Raw genomic sequence first — 6,714 nt, 5'->3', positions numbered from 1 at the left:
TAATGATGTGAAAAGTAAAACGCATTAACTCACACGTCTTAATGACCGACCGGCTTGTAACACTGCGATTATATGAGCCATATTGTTATTCTAATTAATGCTATGTTTTCCTGGTGTAAAAACCTACCTAGAATGATGAAATTGAAATTAAATTGAATATATATAGCGCGCTGTACTACACTTGATGACTTTTCGAACGCAGCATTTTTCAAAGTTTAATATCTCAGTAATGAGTTAGTATTTTGATTTAAAATTGTATTTAAAATGTGATCATTTGACTACAGTATGTACAAGATCGAATGCTTCAACAAGTGGGAACCGTAGCCTGCATCATGCCGATTGCGCTGTTGTGCTCCTGAAATTTTATACGAGACATATTGATTTTGAAATTAATTTTATGTTTTTTTGGTGTATCGACCCATCTAAAATGAAGAAATTGAAATAAAATTAGAATCATATCGCGTTTCACCATGTTCACGTGAAAAAAGATGAAACCACACATACCCCAAGTGCAAAAGCGGATGAATGATTTTATCGTAATCTTGTACAGAATATAGTCAAATGATCACATGTGAAATATTAAATAAAACTCTTAACTCATAACTGAGATATTCAAGTTTGAAAAGTGTTGCGTTAGAAAAGTCTCAAGAGTAGACATGAATCGTTCTGAACTTCAAACGAGCATGTTATGTATGTGTTGGTTATTGTTTTAAATCTTTGGGGAAAACAGCAAACATACAGGCTATTTGTCTCATTCGTTCTACCGGTAATGTGTTTTGTTTATTTCAAGAGCAATCATAGATGAATGATAAATTGCATTAACTTTATGCAATGGAAAACCATTATGTGAAATACCATTCATTTATTTCACTGTTATGATCTCTATTCCACTACCACTTATACCATCACTATTAATCTTACTTCATGGACGATTTTTACTTTTGTGTCTGCAATGAATTACACGAAAATCTAACAATGACAAAATAAAGAAAATTTCGAAGTAATTTTCGAATTGCGTGCATAGTAGTACGCGACCATTTACCAGCCGACATATGAATACCCAGTCCAACGTTACCTGATGTTATTTGTAACGCGAAGATATTTTTATGTATACATAACATTCTTAAATAAAACAGGGTTTCTGTCATCATCAAAGTACACAGCTGAGTGCGATTATATTCTAATGAGCGTATTTCATGTCACTTTCAGATACTTGACATGTGAGGTAGAATTGATGATGACAAAATGGTGCAATTATATAGATTATTCTTGCTATTAAGAGTAAAAGACTTCCCTAGAAGTATATCTTGTAGCGTCTATTACGTGCCTAATGAATATAAAAGAACGACGGGGCTAATTGCGAAACGAAAACACTTAACACAAATATAAAGAATTCTAGATTATGTGTTAATATATAAACGTGAATGGTAAAACATTGATCGCCATTAGCGCAAGACATACATGTAATTAGCACAAATCTGTCCGTATCTAACACACCTCGCTCTACCCAAACGATAATCCTTCCTCTAGTGTCCGACTGCTAAAAATATCCTAACACTATAATTTATCAGCGTCAATTAAGCTACATAAAAAATGCGCTTATCTGAGACAATGTACAAGATAAGTATTGATGCAAAGCATCAAAGGGCGTGATGCAAAGCATCAAAGGGCGTCGGGAATTTCAGTGTAAAAGGCACTCAATGAAGTTACATGGAACGATTTTTTTCTAATGTAAATATTAATATATTGGCCGATTATTTTAGACAAAATAGAAAAAGATACTGGTATAACCATTATCTATAATTTTGTGTTATTACCCCCAAATAACCATTAGTTAGGCTGTTGTGTTATAACCCCCAAATAACCATTATCTATGATTTCGTAGTTCATTTTATTTACATTGGTTTCCTTTTTTTACTGGCATCCGTGTGCAGTTATCATTAATGGAACAGAACTGTGTAGGTTTTAAAAAATCTGCTTCATCTTGTAAGCGTAATTTAATATTTTTCTCAACTTCAAGGGGAGATGATTCTGAACTTATTCTTACGTTGCTCATTTACGATGGGGTTGAGTACTCATTGATATGAAAACACTGTAAAAGTTTGAAAAAAAAATGAATGAAAACTGTAAAATGCATAAAGAAGCTGCATTTCACAATACTTTGAAATTCAGTAAAAGATCATAATAGATTTATTGCTCCGATATTCATCATTTTCAATAGGGTTCGAGTAATACTGATATAAAAACACTTAACAAGTTTGGAAAGATTCAGATGAAAGTTGTGAAATCTTTTAAACAAATGAAAATTGTTTATTTTGTCAAATTTAATAGAAAAAAATTCTAGACTTGGGAACAATCGGATGAAAATTTCGGACTTCGAACAACGATTTTAAAATTTCTCAAATTCTAAGGAAGATAACTATTGACGAAATGGTCGGATAATGCTAAAGGGCCCATACCACCTGGATAGTAATACGTGTCGCGCTTTGCGCTCTATATGTGGTTCTTAAAAAAAAATCCGAGGAGTGCTTGACTTTAGGGAAACGGGTTGCTGGGACACAGCTCCTCCTTGATAAGCGGCTGCTTTCTTTATCGCAACTTATTGTTTCAATCAATAATACGTGTCGCGCTTCGCGCTTTATATGTGGTAGGGATAGTACATAGGGCCTATGATAGACAACCATAAAAATACATGGATAATAGATGTGTTGTTTGCATTTATTTGTTAATATAAAAACACGTGTATTTTTTATAAGATATTTAAGTGATGTAAGAAATTTTTATTAACGTTGTCACCACGCGGCATCCATTAATTTTAATAAAAATGTGCAATTGAAGTAAAATGGATTTTAAAATGTCTACATAAAATAAAGCTTTATTATATTTATTAACCTGACTGAAAAAAATGTCAGCCGCCGAACTGTTCCGTTCGTGCCGGAATATTTTTTATTATGTTTTGTTTTTATACAAAACCAGAAAGTTTCGCGTATTTGCCCAGTCCCTGTGATCTTTCCCCTGTGATCAGTTGTGGATCAGTTATTAATTAAAACAATTAGCTTTGCATTATTGGCAATAAATGTTGAAATAAATGTTATATGCACAAATGCAGTACTTATTTACACTAATTTACACAAAAACATCGCAAGATATTCTTAAAACAAAAATATATTCATTGATCCGTAAAATAACTTCTCCTCCCATAAGCGAAATAAAAATGCATTACATACTAGTCGCCGCTCTCCAGAGCGACGCCAATAATCATATTATAATGTGATATTTATGTTTATAGCTAAAAACTATATGTGTGTATCCGGAAGTGACCAATGGGTTGTGGATCCTTCCTGACACAAGTCGAAAACAAAATTGGTGTAAACGAACGCAAATAGGATCACAAGCTAACAAAATACAAAATTTTAAATATTTTTTATTGTTATACCCCAGATCCAAAGTAACGGGTGCCTATCCTGGAATCACCGTGTATGTCTGTGTGTCCGGATGTCTGTCCATAGACGCAGATTTGTCTTGAGTTATCTTACATGTTGCAACGTATAACATTCAAAACGTTTATGAAATGGATCTTGTACAATGAATTTGTGTATGTTAGACTTATATAATCCTTAATTTTATATTACACAAATTACAAAAGTTACTCCAATTTTCATGTAAGAATTTTTATTATTACTATACAATACTTCAAGAGGAAATATTCCCGTCACTTAATCCAGGGAGTGTGTGTGTGTGGGGGGGGGGGGGGGGGCGGGGGGCATGCGTAGCCTGGAGCTTACTGGGGGACTTAAATGGGATTATTTGGAACTTACTTCAAAGTTGGCGTCGTTTTCGTATTTTTCGTGAAGCAGTAGTGGATATCATCACCCGGTAAGCCACGAAATCGCATAAAGTAAAGGCAAAAATAATTAAAAGCAAGGTCCCATCATCTTTACCGTCGCCATGATTGAATTGCGTTAGTGTTTTATTAACTGCGAATAAATGGTTATTCGGGTACAAGCGGTCTACCTCTAGACCACAAATATTCAGCCGAGTTGTCGTTCCGTGCCCTAACATCCGTACCGTTTGGGAAAGTGATGACGGGTATTATTGATTGCTAGATATGCATGATTTTCTTTATGAACCGAACGATTCAATCGGTTGTCTTTACAAAATTATCGATGTTCAAATGGATACTCAGTTCGGAGCCCGAAGGGCCTGTCAACCATGCTAGAGGAACAATATTGATTTTATTACATCACCGCAAAAGAAAACAAAGTAGCGTTTAACATTTTAATGAATGCTCCGTCAAAGGATTTTGACGTTTATTACAAGTATTTATTTTCCCGTTAAAATAGCTTGTTTTTTTATGGCATTCGTATATAAAATAATATTTCAAAAGAAACGACGCCATCGGCAACATTGAGTCGGCTGAACTTCGATAAAGATACAAAAAAATTGAAATTAGGCAATACGTGTAAAATAACTATATGAGCACACGTACTGTCCAAAACATCGTATATTTCTATTACTTTAAAACATATAAAGAAAATAATGTTTGCAGTGCATTAAGGTTCTTTTTTGTCAAATACTATTTTATTATACTATTTGTATTGCAATGAAACGTGTTCGTTACCGGTATTATTTATTTACATATTTTATCATTTTATTTTAAAACATAACATTTTAAAAACTATTTTCGTTTTACATTCAGGAGTCTGCAAAACGTTTATGTTACATGAACATCGACCATTTTTGCGCTTTCCATATTAACACACAACGACAGTAGATAAGACTACCGGTATATTAATATGGTTTCTATGATGTTTATCTGTTCACCGTAACCTATCAATATATGGGCATTGTCGTATCATGTTTTCCATGAAAATCTTTGCATGTAAATCAGCATCACAAAATACATAATATTAACTGCTAAGTAGTGTTACACACATTTATTTTACATTTGTAAACATACACAGTAAACCCAAATCGGTGAAATATACAAAAGATTAATCGTTTTGCGTTCCGAAGTCAATATGTTGCGCGTGCAACATATCATAACTAGCCGTCAAAATTGTCGCTTTGGACAATACATCCTCAACGTTGACATCTTGATGGACGTTGACCACTACTGAAGTCGTAAATTACTCTTAATTACACACTAATTATGTTGCCGACAGCGACTGCTTTAAACAGCTGCCGTAGCCCACTTGTCTAACAAACAAACAAGGATGTAGCGCGTGGCATGCCAATATTTATGATAACATTTCTATGTTAATGAAGACCAAGAAATACATTACTCCGCAGCTGAACTATACAATTTACAAATATAAGATTAACAAATGTCATGTTTTACTATTTTCTCAGCTCTTGACTTTGAAATTGTCAAAGATACTGACTTTTCTACGCAACGGATCTATTAATGCGGAAGACTTAAGAATATTTGTTCTGCGCATACATATACAATCCATAATATCTGTACATGTTTATGTACATCATTACCACGTGTTTTATGAGAAGCTGTATATTATTGGCTTATAAAATATAATAAAACTTATTGTGTGACTAAACATTATTTCTAAAAATATTTGAGGACTGTACCTGTTTTTGCTTGAAATGGGAAATATCATATTATTGTCTCGTCTCTCAATTATTTATACATTTTATATAAGAATACATTGGTCAAGTTGCACATCTGAAAAATAACTTCTTACATTGACAGTGTACTTCGTGCATTTCCTTTCCGTCCAATTTTCTCGCATACAAGGTCAACTTGGAAATATTTTGGAGGAAAATAGATACGTCGCATAAACGGTCTCAGTCAACAGGCAAATATTGTCAAAGCTAACACCATTTTCGATGTTTGAAATATTGTAAAAGTGTTATTCTGTCAATATTGTGTCTGTTTACAAGGGTTCAAAGTTCAAACCACGTTGGCGTCGACTGACAGGGATTGGGGAGACACGAGACTGCAAGTCAAACATGGTGGTACAACATGTTTTGCAAAATTTGACAGAATGGCCTATGGCTGTATGTGCGTGATAAGTTTGTCGCCAATTCACTACCAGATCTACAAGAATGTGTCCACGTCAATACGAGTAGTTTGTTTTCTTGGAAATAAAACAAGAACACATTATGTATGTAATTATGCGACAATGAAGGTCGTAACGTGTCTTCTGTACTGCAGCGAATTAATAGTGTATTAGACAAAATGGCACCGTGTTTACTCTAAGCAAGAGTGTTTATTCCTTTTAAATTATATCATTGCAAACAATAATACTTCAGAACATAACAGGCAAGAAATGTTTGTTTTATCACCTTATTTCATAACAGAACAAATATTAACATAAAATAATTAAAACTGGGATCACCGCTTCGAAACGGTCCATGTAAATAATTGGTTGCTTAAATCAATTTTAGGACTTGCCGAACCTTACACGTACCACATAATTAATCACCAATCAAACTCTAGAAAACGTGCATTAGTAATGCATGTGATAATACTATATGAATTATATATAAACAAAGTTACCAAAGCGGTATCTGAACACGGGTCGTTATCTTTCTGGGCGACAGCGGCTCTCGGAGAAGTTTCTTCCATGGTTGGCGTCGAAATCGGACATGGGATTTATAAATCGTTCAGCCGTCGCACGATCAAAAACAGTTCGGCGATCGAACGGTGCCTGTGTTGAGCTCCCTGAACTCAAAGAACCCTTCCCGGTCGTCCTT

This window comes from Dreissena polymorpha, chromosome 11, assembly GCF_020536995.1.
Source record: "Dreissena polymorpha isolate Duluth1 chromosome 11, UMN_Dpol_1.0, whole genome shotgun sequence".
Lineage (NCBI taxonomy): Eukaryota > Metazoa > Mollusca > Bivalvia > Myida > Dreissenidae > Dreissena > Dreissena polymorpha.
The sequence above is the reverse complement of the archived record's forward strand: the minus strand, read 5'-3'. Positions refer to the sequence as shown.